Source organism: Mus caroli, unplaced genomic scaffold, assembly GCF_978045245.1.
Source record: "Mus caroli unplaced genomic scaffold, Mus_caroli_1 scaffold_22, whole genome shotgun sequence".
Classification (NCBI taxonomy): Eukaryota; Metazoa; Chordata; class Mammalia; order Rodentia; family Muridae; genus Mus; species Mus caroli.
This window is the reverse complement of record NW_028227277.1, coordinates 9,202,169-9,221,389: the sequence shown is the minus strand read 5'-3', so window position 1 is coordinate 9,221,389 and position 19,221 is coordinate 9,202,169. Positions and strand designations below refer to the sequence as shown.

At 34.9% G+C, this 19,221-nt stretch overlaps 1 pseudogene; it reads left to right on the top strand.

Annotated features, from left to right (window-relative positions):
• Window positions 1–16,736: 16,736 nt before the first annotated feature.
• LOC147000060 (multifunctional methyltransferase subunit TRM112-like protein pseudogene) lies at window positions 16,737–17,126 on the top strand (annotated as a pseudogene).
• Window positions 17,127–19,221: the final 2,095 nt, after the last annotated feature.

The following is a 19,221-nucleotide window of genomic DNA, read 5'->3' as shown; positions in this document are numbered from 1 at the left end:
CCCTTCTCATAGGAGAGGGAGGGGAAATGGGAGAGGATCTGTATAGGGGATTAGGAGGAAGAGGGGCTGATATAGGAATGTGAGTGTATAAATCAATTATTTTTATTTATTTAAAAAGAAAAAATTATGTGAATATATCTTAAAGTTTCATTGCACAGGTGGCAGTTAAGAAAGGGATATTTAGTTTATCTCATGCAATTTGTCTTAAAATTTGAAATTCAAGAAGTGCAGGGCATATCATGAATAAATCTTTCTACACTTACCAAACCAGTTTAGGCAGAAACGGTGACAAATAAGAAGCTGCTTTCAGGATCTTAGCAACTCACCAAGTTGAAATGTAAAATACTATATGCTTCAGAGTCCATTTTTAATGTAATTTTGAGTAAAATATGTAGATCTGAGCACACATATTCACTCTGGACATTAAGTCTCAACCTTTCTGAGTCAGACAAATCTAAATCATAGATGATTCTCAATACTCTGAAATAACAGGAACCATACGAATAAAAATTATCACAGCTCAGTAAGCAAAAGTGTGCCCTTCCTGTGCTCAAAAAACCATTAGTATCTTTTCTGATGCGGTAACAAATAAATCACACAAATCGTTAGATATTTAAGTATACAGAACACTTCAAACTATGCCACACTTCTATCTCTCAAAGAATCTTATTCTGGTATTCATCTTAAGATGCTTCCCGCCTTTCACTTCAGACAGTTTGCTGAGACATAGTGGGTATCTGTGTTTATAACCAGTTAATACCTATCACAAGTTACTTCTGTAATTTATTTGTATTCGCTTTGAAAGATTTTCTTTCTCTTTGATTTTCTTGTATAATTATGAGTCACTTTTAGGAGATGAGATTTCCTTCACATATACATATATATGACATATTTTTTAATATTTCCTCTCCTTTTTAATTAATTACACACACACACACACACACATATATATATATATAATATTCTAAGTTACTCACTAATGATCTTCCATATTTTCTTCTCTAGATCTTGGAATTCAGAAAATGTTGATATTTATTTCATGGATTTCCTAGAACTAACACAGAACATGACCTAAAAAGTAGTTAATCAATTTTCTTCAGTTAAAGCACATTTCATATTTGACTTTTCCCTTGATTTGATCTTTATTAAGCAGATGGATTTGGTGTGGTAACTTTGGATCAACATTGTACATCTTAATTTGTGAAGTAGGGAAACATTGTATTTTGGGTGCACCTGTAAGTGGTTACTACATTGTAAAAAAATCTATACTATATTCTTTTCTAACCAAACTGTAGGAAAATATGGTTTTCCCTAAATTCCACTTGTTGTTCATGGTTGGTCAATTTCAAGTGGGTATTATTCTAAACCTACCATGGTAGCTTATTACTACTATTGATTATCCTACTTAAGCGAATCAAATTATTGAAAAAATGTTATACTGGCTATGTCAACACTTTTAATCTTCAGTAAATTTCCAAATCATTTCACAATACAATAATCATTTTTTTGTGATTGCCTTCCATCCTATTTACAGTCATGTACTGTGCTCATTAATGGGAGCCTATCAGCTGCTAATATGTGTTTTTTGGACTATGGGCAAGAAAAGTGAACAAGTTGCGTGCCACAGGTCCTCATGTCTGCTTTTTCCATAACAATGTTGAACATTTAAGTTAGCACCATAATACTTGAAAAGGTTTGAATGGAATGATTTGGAAGTGCACATCTGAAATTTATGGTCAAGATCATTTTCTAAAAATCATGGTGCATTTACGCAAATTATATTTGCGTTCTCTTTAGTACTTTGCAATGAACGGTTGATAAAAATAAGCTTCTTAGCTCACATTCTTTCTGTAAGGCTTATTGTTCAATCTCTCCACCTTAAATTCTGATTTATATAATTTCTTTTTTCTATGTATGTATGTATGTATGTATGTATGTATGTATGTATCTATCTATCTATCTATCTATCTATCTATCTATCGATCTAACTGATATGTTAGTAAAGGTAGTATTATTTTTTAATTAAGCTCAACAGTAGCAAGAATTTTAGGGATTGTAGAAATTAACATTACAAACATTCTCTTACTCAGGGAAACAGGGTTTGTAAATTGCAGTATTTTTTTTTCATCATTTAGCACATAAATATAGAATGGTAAAAGTCTAAATATGTCCTTGAAATAAATCCTTTAACTAAAAAGGTTCTTTGTCATATGTACAGTATCAAATATCCAGGTACATTGTTGTCCAATGAATATTCATTCGTGAACAGTATAATGGAAAACAGCCAAAATATGTCCACCAACCATTTTTTAAGGTAGGAAGAAGGAAGAAATATCAGGTCATTGTTCTTATTGCCAATGAGGAATGCTTTAAATGTGTCTACATTTTACTTTTCAAGAGAAACTCGTCCCTGTATCATTAGAGACCAAGACAAGATAATGAAGTTTCTCTGCTTGCTCTGTTACCCTTTCTGATTATTCCTGAAAAAGTACATTATGGGCATTAAAGTGTGTGTGTGTGTGTTTGTGTGTGTGTGTGTGTGTGTGTGTGGTGCTTTTCATATTGATCTGTGAATCAGTGTAATTCTACTGATATATTATTTCAGACAACTTTCCATTAAGTATGCATTTATGACATCCCTCACAATATTATCTGTGTTAAAACTTTTTTCCTGAAAAAGTACATTATGGGCATTAAAGTGTGTGTGTGTGTTTGTGTGTGTGTGTGTGTGTGTGTGTGTGTGTGTGTGTGTGGTGCTTTTCATATTGATCTGTGAATCAGTGTAATTCTACTGATATATTATTTCAGACAACTTTCCATTAAGTATGCATTTGTGACATCCCTCACAATATTATCTGTGTTAAAACATTCTTTGCATAAATGCAGTAAAAACTAATATGATTTACTTGATATTTAATAAATGGCATCGTAAGTATGGTTTTGTCATTGTAAAGTAATACAAGTTTCTTGAATACAGAATTATCTTCCAAGAGTTCAGGTACAAAATTCACCAAGTACAACAACTAAAAGTAAGTTCATACCTCTTTTGTTTGATTGAATTTCCATGTCATGTCACATTATATTCATTGTGGAATGAAAAATATAAGTAATTGACAATGATAGTGTCATATCTTTCGCCATGCATGTACTAAAATTGTTTGAAATGCCCTTGTATGGGAATTCATGACATATGCTTATCCCAAATTTAATATTTAATTATGTTTCCCATAAAGGTATTTTTACGTTTGGAAATTTTTTTGTTATGGACATAGGTTATAGTAAACACATAGAAGTCAGAGTGAGACATTAAGTATTTTGGTCCACATGTCGGCTTGTTATCTCATGATTCCTGTGTATATAGGCTATTTAGCCTATATTTTAATATTTGCCTCACCATTTCAAATATTTTTCACCGTAGGAGGAAGGAGAGGAAAAACACAGTAATGCATTTGAATTTTACTACCGTTTTGGAGATTTGATCTCATATATATTTATTTTCTTTTATGACTTCTGTTTAACAACATAGCCATCTCTATAGGCACAATGCCACAATTTTAAGTATTTCCCTACAATAAAAGAACACTATTAAATTATAACTTGTCAGAAAAGCTAGACATGACTTCTTGGAAAATATAAAAATACTTCCTTCAATATATTTGGTTAATTACTCTAAACTTTTTAGGATCATTTATGTTATGTGAATTGTTTTTCCTCCTTTTGTTGTCTTTGCTGTTGTGGTGACTCTCATTTCAAGGGTAATAGGAAAATTCTCGTGTTTGTTCACAAATCATCTCACCAGTTTGCAACTTCATTATGCATGAAAATAAGTTCTTAATTTCTGAAGAAATGTAAGCGCGCAATAAAATAAAAGGTCAAAAATTAAGTCAAGACATAAAAACTGTTATTGCTTACACTGCATTTTTGACAAAAGCTAAGTATTTGATTAGTTTGAAATATTGCACCTAATTCACACTTCTAAGAAATGATTTATCCTATGTAGTAATAATGTTACTTACACATATATTCACCACTCAAAAGAATGCAACATGAATGTTACATGTGAGGTAAGTTTTGTTTGACACAGAAGCAATGTGTGAAACAGATGAGAGAGAGAGGGGAATGCCAATGTTTGCGTCACTTGATCAATCTGGACATTGTGTTTTAGTTTTCAGGAAAATTTAACACAATCTACATGGCTTCAAATGATTTAATGAAATTGGAGAAAATGGGAGTGTGGGTATGCTTATGCGTAATGTTACATTTTTAAGGAACTACAAGGAAATGACAATGTCTTACTACACCAAGTAAGTAAAAGTTATTTAAAGGGGAATTATAAACAGAGTCTAGAAATCTCTAGAGCCTCATTCAGTCCTACAATGGGCAGAATGTCTATCCATTCACCAAGAACTCTATAGCAAACATAATCAGATATACTGAATTCTTACATCTAAAATACTCACAGATTTTTCACTGTCATGCCTGGGAATTTTAACAAAGTAAATGTTTCTAGTAATTGCTTTTACAATCATTGTTTGTAAGCTTAAGTTCCTGTTCTTGTACAGAGAGCAGTAGAGACTAGCAAGCAGGTGTTATAGAATACTTGGGCCTATATTGTACATATATGGATGAATTACTTATTTCTAGTTGACAATTGGATATGGTAAGAGTACCTTAATTGAAACAAAAAATTAAAAAGAATATACTTACATAGTAGGGAAGTCACCATGATCATGATTGTATTTTATAAGGCAGGGTATATCCATTGCTCTCTTAATATAATGACTGTGTTCTTTTACCAATGAGAGAAATTCAGTAGTGTTGGAGAGTAGGAGACTGAGAGACTGATCCATTATTTATAACACAAAAGGCAAAAAAAATTGTGAATGTCAAATAATCAAGATTTTGTTAACAAGAATTTCTGAGCCAGGCGTGGTGGCGCACGCCTTTAATCCCAGCACTCGGGAGGCAGAGGCAGGCGGATTTCCGAGTTCGAGGCCAGCCTGGTCTACAAAGTGAGTTCCAGGACAGCCAGGGCTACACAGAGAAACCCTGTCTCGAAAAACCAAAAAAAAAAAAAAAAAAAAAAAAAAAAAAAAACAAAAAAAAAAAAAAAAAAAGAATTTCTGAGTAAATATTTTGAGCAAAGACCCATGTCTATCAAGCAATATTCAATATAAATTTGTATATGGAAAAGCCATCAATCCCTCTATCTACCTCTCAGTGTTCCATCTATGGTATCTCTGAGCAATGCCCATGTATACTTTGTTCTTGAATATAACCAAGGGTTTCTATACAAAACTCATTGTAAAGAAGTGTTTTTCTAAAACTGTGTCACCGTTGAGATTATTGTTATTAGCTGTCTCATACAAATTCAAAGTAGTCAGTCTTCAATATATATCCACACAACAAATATAAGCAGGGTAGCATATACACATATATATTTATATATAATTATATACAATTTAATTGCATTATATAAGTTACATATTTTATCAAAAGGATAGTTATATATTCTAAGTGTTCCAGAGAGGTACATGGACAAACCTGATGAAAAATGAAAAAAATTATTCCTATAATTTTATTTAAATTGAGACTTTAATATTTTTATTTATTTATATGTAAATAAATATGCTCTGCTCAAATGTAAAAATCCACTTCATTCTTAAGAATTTTATAAGAAAACATTCTGTTCCACACAATTGTGTACTACAATTGTCTGCTATGGTGCATCAACAAAGCAAGAAAATGTTTGTAACTCTTGTAGTGCTACAAGTACCTGTGCTTATTTACTGGGACAAAGTAGCCTGATATGAGCACAAGGAATTTATTCAGGCCCTATTCAAAGGACCACATCAAGACTGAGGGTGTGATGTTATTAATGAGAGTAATAAGAATTTTTCAAACCTCATCAGAAATAGAATATAATGGCAATTGTCTCTATTTATACTGTTATATTTGCTAGGATAGTATGACATTTGAAAATTTCTTGGGATATTCAAAGTTAGTGTCTATGACCAAATGTCTTTTAAGTTTGGCAACATTTGCAGTCCAGAAAGTATGAATCACAGATTCAAGACTGATGAAAACCTTTCCCTAGGATGCAAGTTTGTAACATATTTCCACATTATACTGTACACAACTGATACTATTTTAAATTTTTGTCTGTGAAGCAGAATTAGGAAGAGTGAGTTAATAAATGAAGTCATATGCACTTTGTGTAACTATTCATAACTAAGAAGTGCCAAAGGCATATTATATCAGGAAAGTATGTGTTTGACATCCATAATATCATCTTATATCATTCACTCTAAACAGTATAGCTTCCTTCCACACATACCCATATATAATTACTCCTTAAAGAAAGAATTTTCTGTCCATGTTCCAATGTACTCATTTTGTCCTACTCTTCACACGTTAATTCATATGACAAAATTTACTCACAATAAAACCTAGAACATATTTGAAAATCTTGGAACATTCGGAGAGAAGCTCTTTAGCTTAGAATAGAAATAGTAGAATGGCATTGGTCTGGATTATTCTTATCTTATATAATTCAGTAGTAATCTAATATACTAACATAAAATTATATGTGGTATAATAACTGGTGATAAATATTATTATACAATCATGAATTCATGAAGTTGACAGGCACTCCTTTCAATACATATGAAACTTCTCAATACATATGCAACATAGAAATGGGAATAAAACAACATCAGACACTGACAGAGCAATTTAGATAAGAACATACCATGCCACCACATAGAGAAACTGAAAAAGGAGAACACAAGACTGATTGAAAACCAAACATAATGTACCCTGTTTCTGAACAACACTAAACAGCATATGATAGGAAATCCCAAGGTTATGAAGAAATTAGAGGGGGTCCTATAGATATATTAGACATGAGCAAATTAAGAGAAATGATTATTTTGTATGACATGCATTCTTCCTGTTGCAAGCAGATACTAAATACATGGGCAAATTAAAACAGACTTATTCCCCAAGACTTGAAATATTTGACAGCAGCAGTATTGGAAGCCAGTCATCAGATACAATGACAAACAACGAGGAAAGAACAAGCTATGACCACAGTTCTACAAAATAGTGATAGAGGTATGAATATTTACCAAGGTCAGTTGTTAGTTGAGGGTCATCTTGCACTTCCTATATCTGAGTTTAAAAAGGGTAAATTATAGATGAAAAACAGACTTGCAAACTTCACCCATATCTAGAAAAGTGGGGGGTTGTGATTTTTCTCATGACACACTAGTATTTGAATAAATTCATTTTAATCTCATGTATGTACATTTGCATCAAAATTTAATCTTGTTGGAATTCAGAATCCTAATAAACTGAGTTACAAAGACATATTAAATTTCACTATCACACCTTGGAGTTATTCATTTATCAGTATTAAATGCTTTTGACAAGGCTGAGGAATCAGGTAAAAATCTGAGTCATTTACTAAAATTTTATAAGGCAAAAATAGGCCTTCACTGATTTCTTGTAAAGATTGCCTACATTTGTAAATAAAATAGTATTAGGTTCAGAAGGCAGAAAAATACTAAATGAATCTTGGGCTACTAAAAATGCTATTTCAGAATGCAAAAGGCTGAGGGGACCTTTAAAGCAAGATCAGAACCAAGAGATGAAGGGATTTGGAGCACAGCCTATATTGAATCTCACATTTATGATGCCATCATGTTGGGACAAGAAGTTTCTCACAATTTTGAGAAAAAACCCAGATGGCAAACGTTTCAATTGCAGTAAACAGGGTCATTTGAGAAGGGATTGTAGGCAATGCAATCATAGAAATAATTCTTTTTTATAGAAATAATATAAAAAGATGACGTCTCATTGGAGAAACAGCCACAGAACAATTAAAATTTTAAAATCTGCTCTTAAAAAGAAGATTGTTCTAGATACAATCAAGGATAGGGCAGCTCTAGTAGATAAAACAAAAAAGTTATGAGAGACCAAAGAAACAAGTATTGTAACAAAGTCCGATAAATGCTAAGATACCAAAGCTAAAAATACCAATAAATAATATTGAAATAGAAGGTTTAGTAGACACAGGAACAGGTGTAACATTAAATTCACCTAAACCGTAGCATCTAGATTGGGCTTTTAAGGAAGTAGATATTCAACTTCTAGGAATTGGTGCTCAATTTTGGGAAAATAAACTCCAAGTTGATCTAAGATTATAGAGCCAGAAAGAAAAATAGAAAAATTAAAATCTCAAGTGGATATAAGAGAAGGGAATTTGGCAGGGATATGGAATGGAAAACAGGGATAAACATTTTTGCAATCTCAGAAAGATGCCATAAAATAAAAAATGATTTGAAGTAAAATATTAAAATCTATTATCAAGAAAATTTACTGACTGCCCAGAATGACCATTAAAATGCCACAACAGCTGTTGGCCTTCCCAAAAAATCAAATGGTGCTACCTTTAAAATTGTTAACTGAAAAACATCTGTGGGTAGAACAATTGCCATTAATATCATCAGGATGTCAGATACTAGAAAAGCTGTTACAGAATGATGTTAATGCTGAACCCATTGAAGAATCTATGAGCCCATAGATAGTTTTTTTCTTACAAAAACAATTAAAATAAAGGGAAAATGTTAACTGATTCAAGAACCGTAAAATATATATATATATATATATATATATATATATATATATATTCAACCTATATAAATATTTTGCTCAAGAACTGTTAAAATAAGTAATTTGTAATCAGTTTCTGCACTCTGAAATTTACCATTATGTGGATGATATTTAATGGTTGATTAGACAGAAATACCATAGAGATAAATTATTAAGTAGCTAGGATTTTACCAAATGGTAATAAGGAATTGCACATGATGATATATAAAGAGGGTATGCTGTCAGTTATGTAAGACATAAATTAGGTTTTCAGGAACTTTGCAGGGAGAAAGTAAAAATCCAGGAGATATCATTTATAAACTATTAAGCATTTTCAAACATGCTGGGACATAGTACTGGCTTTGAACCATAATTGAGTAAACTACTAAAGAGCTAAGGAATTTCTTTCAAATGTTATGTGTTGATGAGGAATAAATTGTCTGAGAAAATTATCAGCTGAAGCTGAGAGATATTTGGCTGTAATACAAAAGTAATTACAGTATCCAAATCTTGATTGCATTTTAATTATTCACCCTCTACTCACTCTCACTAATTTTGGATATCAGAATCATTGATAAATTGGCAGCTGGTGATTCTTCATGGAAAAAAAAATGTCCACCAACATTTGCCTCTTGGCATCTACTGCAAATATGTTACATTTCTGAAGCATATATATTCTCTACTTGAGAACCAAATCTGGACTTTTTTGATTTTTTTATTGGTTATTTAATTTATTTGCATTTCACATGTTATTCCCCTTCCTATAAAGCAAGGAAAGCAAATACATTATCTCTATCATCTCCAACTCATGTCTCATATAATAAAGTCTTCAAAACAGGAAAGTAGTAACTGCCACATAATTGGTAAAGATCACTGGTCACTGGAGGCATTAATGGAAATGGCCAATCCTAGCAAAACTTAGCAACTACACCAAATTATACAAGCAAGAAAGACAAAATATCTAAACAAATTGAAAAGGGTGGGGGAATTGGCATCAAGCTTACATTCGAAAAATTATTAAAATTTGCCATGGAAAATTTTCAAGAAACATCAACAAAAATGGTAAATTACACATTATTTTCTTTTTCTTTTATTGGATATTTTCTTTAGCGACATTTAAAATGTTTTCCACTTTTCAGGTCTCTCTGTCAGGAACCTCGTATCCCACCCCCTCCCCTGCCTCCAAGAAGGAGCTTCCCACCCACCCTCTCACCCACCCTCCCACCCACCCACCCGACTACTCCTGTCTTCCCACACTGGCATTCCATTACACTGGGTCATCAATTTTTCACAGGATCAAGAGGCTCCACACACATTGATACATGACAAGGCCAAATTCTGCTACATATGCATCTGGAGCCATGGGTCCTACCATGTGAACACTTTGGTTGGTGGTTTAGTCCCTGAGAGTTCTGGAAGTACTGGTTGGTTCATATTGTTGTTCCTCATATGGGGCTTCAGACCCTTTCATCTCCTTGGGTACTTTCTCTAGCTTCTTCATTGGGGATCCTATGCTCAGTCCAATGGTTGTCTGTGAGCATCCACCTTTGTATTTGTGATTCTCTGGCAGAGCCTCTCAAGACACAGCTATATCAGGCTCCTGTAAGCAAGCACTTTTTGGTAACCTCAGTAGAGTATGGATTTGGTGACTGTATATAGGATAGATCCCTAGGTGGTGCTGTCTCTGTATGGTCTTCAGTCTCTGCTCCACATTTTGTCTTAATATTTCTTCCTTTGAATATTTAGTTCCCTCTTTTAAGAATTGCTTAAGCATCCATATTTTGGTCATCCTTCTTGAACTTCATATGGTCTGTGAATTGCATCTTACTTATTCTGAACTTTGGGGCTAACATCCACCACCTATCAGTGAGTGCAAACTCTGTGTGTGTGTGTGTGTGTGTGTGTGTGTGTGTGTGTGTGTGTGTGACTGAGTTACCTCAAAACAGGATGCTATTTTCAAGTTCCATCTATTTGCGTATGAATTTCACGAAGTCACTGTTTTTAATAGCTGAGTGTAATTGTGTAATGTACCATATTTTCTGGGTATCCATTCCAACCTGTCACTTCTAGTATCTGTGATGCTAGGTGCTTCATTTCCCACTGAGGCCAGTCAAGGAAGCCCAGCTGGCAGAATATATCTGACATTCAGCAACAGCTTTTGGGATAGCCCCTTTTCTGTTGTTCAGGAACCACAGGAAAGTGAAGCTGCAAATCTGCTACATATGAGCAGAGAGTCCTAGAGTCATCCCTTGTATGTTCTTTGGTTGGTTCAATTCTGAGAGCACTGAGGATTTGGTTAGTTGACTCTCTCCACCTTCCTCTTTTGTTTCTATCCCCTTTGGGGCCTGCATTCCTTTCCCATTTACTTCCATAAGAGTCCCTATGCTCCATCCAAAATTTGGATGTGGATGTCTGTATCTTTCTGAGTCAAATAATGTGTGGAGACTTTCAGAGGTCAAAATTCTCATGTATGAAAACATAACAGAGTATCATTTAAAGTGTTATCCATCATTTCTGCTATCACATAATTGCCAATAAGGATCATGTAACTTTGCAGGAAATATTTACTATCATTCAGTAGAATTTATATCCATAAAAAAACACAAAAGTTATTAATATTTTCCTTTGGTCATATCTGTAATCTAATTGATTTAATTTTCCTAAAACTTAATATTGTCAACATTATATGTAATGGTTTGAAAATTATTTAGGTCCATAAGACAGGCAAATCTGTGAATGATCTTTGCTAAGTGATCATTTCACTGAATTACTGTGTCTTTGGTTTTGTGACACATATATTTTGTGTTAGATTTTTCATGAGAGAAAGAAGTATCATGAATGTCCTAATATTTCACTTTTGGAAATTTCACAGAAATCATTGACAAGTCCTGAATGGTGTTTAACTGCTAAATAAGTTTATAAAATAAAATACAGAAAAATCACCTTGCAAGATATCAATTTACTAGGAGCAGAAAAAGAAATATAGTGATAAATTCTGGGTGTTTCCTCTGTTCTGTGACACAGTTTTGTTAAGATTTTCATGACTAGCATGAACACAGTAGGCTGGAGCTTGCAGAAGGATTTTCCCTTGGAAAGTTCGATGAATAAACACTTGAGGCAAGTTCTCTGGGCTATCACGTTTATCTTTTCCCCCCTTAAATATAGCAAAAGGAACAAATCTTACTGAAGAAATGAAAGAAGTATATATGAAACTGACAAGAACAGTTGGAATTCCAATAATAAACATCAGGAATCTGTACCATACAGGTAAATTTACTGTTCTTTGTTTGTAAAAAAAATGAAGAGAAATTACTAGCCAAGAATCTTCATTGTCCCTCTACATGAAAATATTAGCAAATAACTTCCTTGAAAATGATATGATTAATTTCCTATTTCATTCTGTCTATTTGCTATATTCACAGACATGTGTCCTAAGTAAAAACCTCAACCTAGTTAAACACTACTCATCTTAAATAATTTTAGAATGTAACTCACTCCTGTAATCAACAATAAAAAGCATTCATGATTGAAGAGTGGATTATGTTTTGCTTTACCACAATGCACAAAATTCATCCAAAAAAATAAACCCAATTTTATTAAACGATGGGCTTTTAAAATCATTATTTTTTATAACTGCTTTCTTCATAATAAACAATAAAACACAATTATATTCTCTTAATTTTATCTTCCATCTACTTCATAAGTCTTAACACTACATCACCATAATAATAATTAGATTTTTCACTGATTTATAATAAAGATTTACAAGAATATTTCTATATTGTTCACCTAACATTTCATAAGTGCATGCACTCCAAACCCTACTCCTGAAGAAATTAATCATCAATTAAATACAGTCCCAAAATATAAATAAATATCAAATAATCATCCTTATATGAATTTTTGCAATGAACTCTATTTTTGAAAATTGCTTCAACCCATACACCTTCAATAATTGTTTTATAAAGGCATTTGATACCATATAACTTAATTTAATTTTTATTACACAGGAGTAAGATTAAGAGGATTAAAAATATGTGTATGAACAATGTCTTCATAGGATCACAACCATACACACACACTTGGAAGAACTTTTCTTTCCAAATTGTACTTTCATGTTTCTATTGGAATCATTATAGTTCATTTTGGTTTCATCATCCCATGTCATTACTAGGCCATAGATTTGTGTGTGTGTGATTAAGTGCAAAAATATAATAGTACACTTGATTACACCAGAGGTGAAAGTTAAAACCCCAGTTAAAGCTGAAATATCATGAGCTTTAGAAATAGCCATAAAATCTTTGAGCTGAAATTGACCTCAATTCCTCCCTTTTGAAAACTAACTTCCATGGTAACAAACAAACTTCCATGGATTCAAGCTTCGAAAGGAAGAAGGCAGCCAAAATTCCTACTCAGCTGAGAAAACTATAAACTATATACAACCATATACAAGACCGAATTGACACAAAACCCCTAAAGATGCTATAGTTATAGGGGTTTTGTAGTGGAAATAAAACATTATGCTCTTATTTCATTTTAGTTTTGGTAGGTTTTATTTCTCTGTTTATTTTTTATTTTATAATTCATATACATGTCAAATGATATCCCCTTCCATGTCACGCCTCCACAAACCGCCCATCCCATCTATCCTCTCCATACTCCATTTTACTTCTATGAGGTTGATCCTCTACCCACTCACACTCACCTTCCTCACCACTCTAGCATCCCCTTATTCTTGGGCATCAATCCTACACAGGACCAAGGGACTCCCCTCCCTCAGATAAAGCCAATTTGTGCAAGATATGTATCTAGAGCCATGGGTCACTCCACTCTTTGGCTGGTGGTTTATTCTCTGGGGGCTCTGAGTGGTCCAATTAGTTGATACTGTTCATCCTTTGAGGTTACAATTCCCTTCAACTGCTTCAGTCCTTCCATTATCTACACTGTTATAGTTCCTGGATTCAGCCAGATGTGAATACCTGCATTTGTATTGGTCAGGTTCTGGTAGAAGCTCTCATGGAACAGCCATCTGTAGCTACTGTCAGCAAGTGTTTCTTGGAATTAGAACTAGTGAGGGGTTTTGATGTCTGTAAAACAGATGGGATGGGTACCTATGTGAGATGGTCTCTGGATGATCTTCCCTTCAGTCTCTGTTCCCTTTTTCGTCATTGTCTTTCCTTTGGACAGAAGGAAAAAACTGTTTTAGTGGAGCCTACAGTTAAGAGACTTTTAATTGCAAAAATACTTTGGATTTTAAAAGACATAAATATTTTAAAGAGATTGAAATTTTAGGTTTGAAGTTCTGATCGTACAGATATTTCATTTACTTGGTGTGTCGGAAATTTGGACCTTGGAGCAGCCTGTTCTCTCAAAACTAGTCAGAAAGTGCTTATCACTGTGAGCCCAATCCTTACTTTTTATTCTGAGAGTGGAGGGAAACTGGTCTTTCTTGTAAGGGTTTTCCAATTAGATATTCTGGTATCAGCAGGGCTTACTTGTCCCCTATTTAGGTTGCTCATCTGTAATAGCAAGGGAAGTGGGGGAGGGGGATCAGTACACTTGTGGCTCAAAAGATGTCTAGAACACACTGAATTCTGCCCCCTTGTGGGTGCCATCCCTGTCACATTTTGAAGAGAAACAGTGCTCCTCTAGGAAGCTCCAGGCAATTGGACTGCATTGCTCTGGATGCTGTCAGACCCAGCCTCAAGGTCTGGACTGACTATCCTTAAGGACAGTCATCCTCCAGGCCCCTGTCCCTGCTTCTCTCTCAGTTCTCCACAAAACAAGAGACTTTCTTTATCTTTTGTGCTGAGTGATGTCAGTCCTGCTTCTCATATACTGATTAGATTAGTTGGGCCATAGAAGAATTTCTTTCTTTCAAATGTTTACCAGGAAAACTGTCAGTGAGAATGGCTCAGACATCTAGTCTTAGCGTGGTTCCTATAATTAAGGGCAGGGAATATGAAGATAAGCCAGACTTATCAATATATTTCAAAAGTCTAGCTTTAATTGACATTTCTAATGCTTTGCACAAGAAACAGGAAAGTGTAGGTTGACTTCAAAGAGTAACATATGCGGTCCATTTGAAAATCAGGATATTTCTATTGAGAAATGTGCTGGACTTTAAAGAATTTCTTCCACCATGTCAGTCCCACTATGTTCCCATCTTAACAAGTACATTGTGAAGGCAGAGGTGGTATAAGAGTGTTCTCATCAGCATCTAGGTCTCCAAGGATGCTTGTCCACTCTGTGACTTCAAGATATCTGTGTCACAGTGGTACCTGGTTAGCAATGAAGTCTTTGTAGTACCACAGAGCAGGAAGTAGTGGCTCAAAGCAGGGAGTAGGAAGGATGACCATGGCCATCCTTTCAGGATTTACACTTTAAAGCTGAGACACACTGTAAAAACTCATGTCTTTCTGACATTTAAACAATGGAATGTACAGAGATTATCTTAGTCCCTTGGTGTGATGGTTTTAGACATGACAAGAAATGCTTTATGTTAATCTGATTGTGCTAGTAATCTTATGCCAACTAGTCAAAAACCTATAGTCACTTATGAAGAGGAAACATCAAATAGGATCTGCCTACATTAGATGGGTCTATAGGAACGCTTGTTGGGATTTAAAAAAATCATTTAAATTTTGTTCATATAATATGGTTTTAACAAATTCTTTCCCTTCTTTACCTCCCTACCATTCAACTCAGAGACACAGTGAAACTTATAGAAGTTATGAACCAAATGAATTTAACAGATACCTATAGAACATCTCACCCTAAAACAAGACTACAAATGATATGCACTCACTGTTAAGTAGATATTAGATAAAGAACATGGAATACCCATGATACAACTCATTGGTACTATCCATCACCTACACCTCTGATCAGGTTTGTCTTTCTGACTCATCTTTGCATAGATTCTTGAACCTTGAAAGGGAGAGCTTGATGAAGAAATCCTCTTTAAGCCCTAACATTCCAAGTATCTCACTCTCTGTGGATTTTCAAGTTGTGGCTATCTTTGTTTATTACCACCTTCTGTAGAAGAGTCACCTCCGATGAAGGCTGAGTAATATACATAAACATATGGGTAGAGCAATTAGGATTCACTAGAAGTCATTATACTGATGTGTTCATTTAGCACAATTAAAAATAGCAAAATTTCAACTAGGGTTTTATGAACTGTCTAGTGTCAGAGGCTTGCCTGAGATTCACTCCCAAATTAACCATTCTTTAGTAGTTTCTTTTTTATTCTTTATACCACTGTACTCTATTTCCCTTTCCTTAGAAGAGCTCCTCCTCCTTCATGATCCCATACTAGATAGCACATCTCTCTTACTCTAAATGAAACACACACATGAATAAAACTTACAAGCTAATTCCATACATAAGTGAAAGCAGGCATTTTGTGTCTTTCTGGGTCTGGTTTGCCTATTGGACATTTTCCTGATTAACAGTTGATGGGAGAGGATCCAGTATACAGTGAGTGGCGCTATCCCTTCAAAGATGTTGATAAAATAAATAAGAAAGCAAGCTTAGGGTGGGGCTTGAAAGATGACTCAGTGTTTTAGAGCACTGGCTCCTCTTTTAGAAGGCCAGGGTTTGAATCCCAGAACTCAGGTTGCAGCTCATGTGTAGCTCCTGTATCAAAGGAACACGTTCCCTATACTGGTCTGTGAACCCTGGACAAACAACGCCCACAGATATCCACCCAAGCAAAACACTCTAATAATGTATATGTACATTAATATATATATAATGTTATTAAAATAAAAGTTAAAAGTAGCTTATATATTTTGTAAGAAGAAAAGCTGAGAAAACTGTGCTGAGAAAGCCAGCAAATAAGTAGCCTTTATCCACTTGCCTTTCCTATTGTCCGACATGAGTTCCTGCCTTGATTTCTCTCAGTGATGGAGTGCAATGTAGAAGATTAACACAAACTAAGCCTTTTTTCAAAGGGAAGGGAGGAAAGGGTGGATGGGATGGGGATTTGTTGAAGGCAACCTGGGAATTGAGCTATCATATAAAATGTAAATAAATCCCAAAATTAATGAAAAAAATTAGTCCTGTGCAGAAAACCAATGTGCAGAACACATGAAATTGTTACCTACAATCTCCTAAACTCACATGTGTGGAGCTTGGGCATGAATGTTTTCCATCTGTACCTGTAGGCCACCGAAATCCTAATCAACCCTGTGGAGTTCAACCCTGACTTTCTGGCACAGATGCTCCTCAAAGTGAAGTGGGCAGTGCTTGTGCAGGCAGCAGACACCTCAGTATTGGCTGAGGTACTAAAGAGCCAGCTGACAGCTATGAACCGGACAAGATGTTTTTGAGGAAGATGTACCTATATGTGACTTGAAATTGATGTTTTGGAGGGTGCCCCGCAATGCCCAGAATCTAGACATCTTTTCCCCATCAGCCGCAGGATCTGCAATATGATGTTGAATGATGAGGAGACAGAGAAGTAACCTTGCTAACCACCACACTGATAGGTGGGAGTGGGTGCGCAGGTGGAGGAACATGCTCATGGAATCAGGGGCACAGGGGATGTGACAGGGGGTTTCTGGGAAAGTGGGAAACTGGAGAAGGGGTCAACATTTGAAATGTAAATTAAAAATTATCCAATTAAAAAAAAAAAAAAAGCCCAACCAAATAATACACAGGGAGGGGCCCATGGCTGCAGAGGCATATGTATGGGAGGATGGCCTAGTTGGACACTAGTGGGAGAATAGAAGCATGGCCCTGGAAGACCCCATGCCACAGTGTAAGGGAATGCCAGGACAGGAAAGCAGGAGTGGTTATATTGGTGAGTAGGGGGAGGTGGGATGGGATAGTGGGTTTTTGAAGGGGAAACCAGGAAAGGATTTGAAATGTAAAAATAGAAAATATTTAAGAAAAGAAAAGAAAAGAAAAGAAGAGAAGAGAAGAGAAGAGAAGAGAAGAGAAGAGAAGAGAAGAGAAGAGAAGAGAAGAGAAGAGAGTAAAATAAAACAATGAAATTAAATAAACCACATTGGGAACAATAAGTTAATACCAGAATAAAAAATCAAAGACGCTGGGTGTGGTGATACAAGCCTTAATCCCTGCACTTGGTAGGCAGAGACAGGTGAATTTATGAGTTCAAGGTTAGCCTGATCTTCAGAATGAATTCCATGACTGAGTGCTACACAGAGAAACCCTGCCTCAAAAAAAAAAAAAAAAAAAAAAAAAACAGAAAAAAATGAAAGAAAAGAAAAAAGAAAGAAAAAAAGAAAGAAAGAAAGAAAGAAAGAAAGAAAGAAAGAAAGAAAGAAAGAAAGAAAGAAAGAAAGCAAGCAAGCAAGCAAGCAAGCAAGCAAGCAAGCAAGCAAGCAAGCAAGCAAGCAAGCAAGCAAGCAAGAAAGAAAGAAAGAAAGAAAGAAAGAAAGAAAGAAAGAAAGAAAGAAAGAAAGAAAGAAAGAAAAGAGAGCAAAGCACCAAAGCACTCACATGCATGCAGAGTAGCACTGGTTCCAAAGACAGCCCTGTCCTAATGATACTATAGCACATGGTTTCACAAGATGGATTCTGATCATGTTCTCAGATAGGGCATTTTACTATACTATCTAAGTTATCCCCACATGGTCACAAGAAACAAAAGGAAGCCAAGATCAGAGTCAGAAGCAGGCCTTATACTGATGCCAAACGCAGGCTGTGAGGCACACCATGCTTTCTGTTTTCAAGCTTCCAGAGAATGGTTCTCAACCTTCCTAATGCTGTAGTTCCTTCACATATATACTTCCTTAAGCTATGGTGAGCCCCTCAATATAATTTTTTTTGCTACTTCATAACTATAATTTCCTACTGTTATAAATCTTAACATAAATATCTGACATAAAGATAGTTTTAGACAACTCCCATGAAAGTGTCACAAGGACTCACAACCTACAGGTTGCCATTCAAGGTGCCAGGCACAAGTAAAACTAGCCAGTCCCTAGATTTTCACACTTTCTGCCTTCCGGAACTGTACTAGGATAGATGTGCTCTATTTTAGTTGTCTAAGAATGTGATCATCTGTAACACTACCTGGAAGCACACATGCCCAAGTGGATGAGGGAGTCTCTTTTCCTGTCCTGGAATCTTGGCAGTGTTGAGTCAGTTCAAATCAAATAGAAGAAAAAGGAAACTGGATGAATTCCTACTCAAAGGCTTTGGAGACAACAGCGATTCTGTTTTGTTCTGAAGGAGAATGGGAGAGAATTTGTGCTCCATGAAAATGGTCCATACATTCACTAATTTGATGCCTACCTGTCTATTTGTGTGTGCTTTGTACTTTTGTCTGCTGTGTGTCATGCTCTGTGTTCTTGATTATTAACACTAGGGTCCTCACAATACCTTCAAAATGAAACTCTTCTCAGTATAAAAAACTTTCATACTTGTACTCTGTTTACAATATGATTCTTTAAAAAATAAGTTTCTAAGTCCTTTGTACAAACAATAAGATCAACATTTCTGTGAAGACACTTTTAATTGAAAATACATCTTTTAATTCAATACATTCTGATTACAGTGCCCCCAAATCCTTCTACATCCTCTCCATTTCTC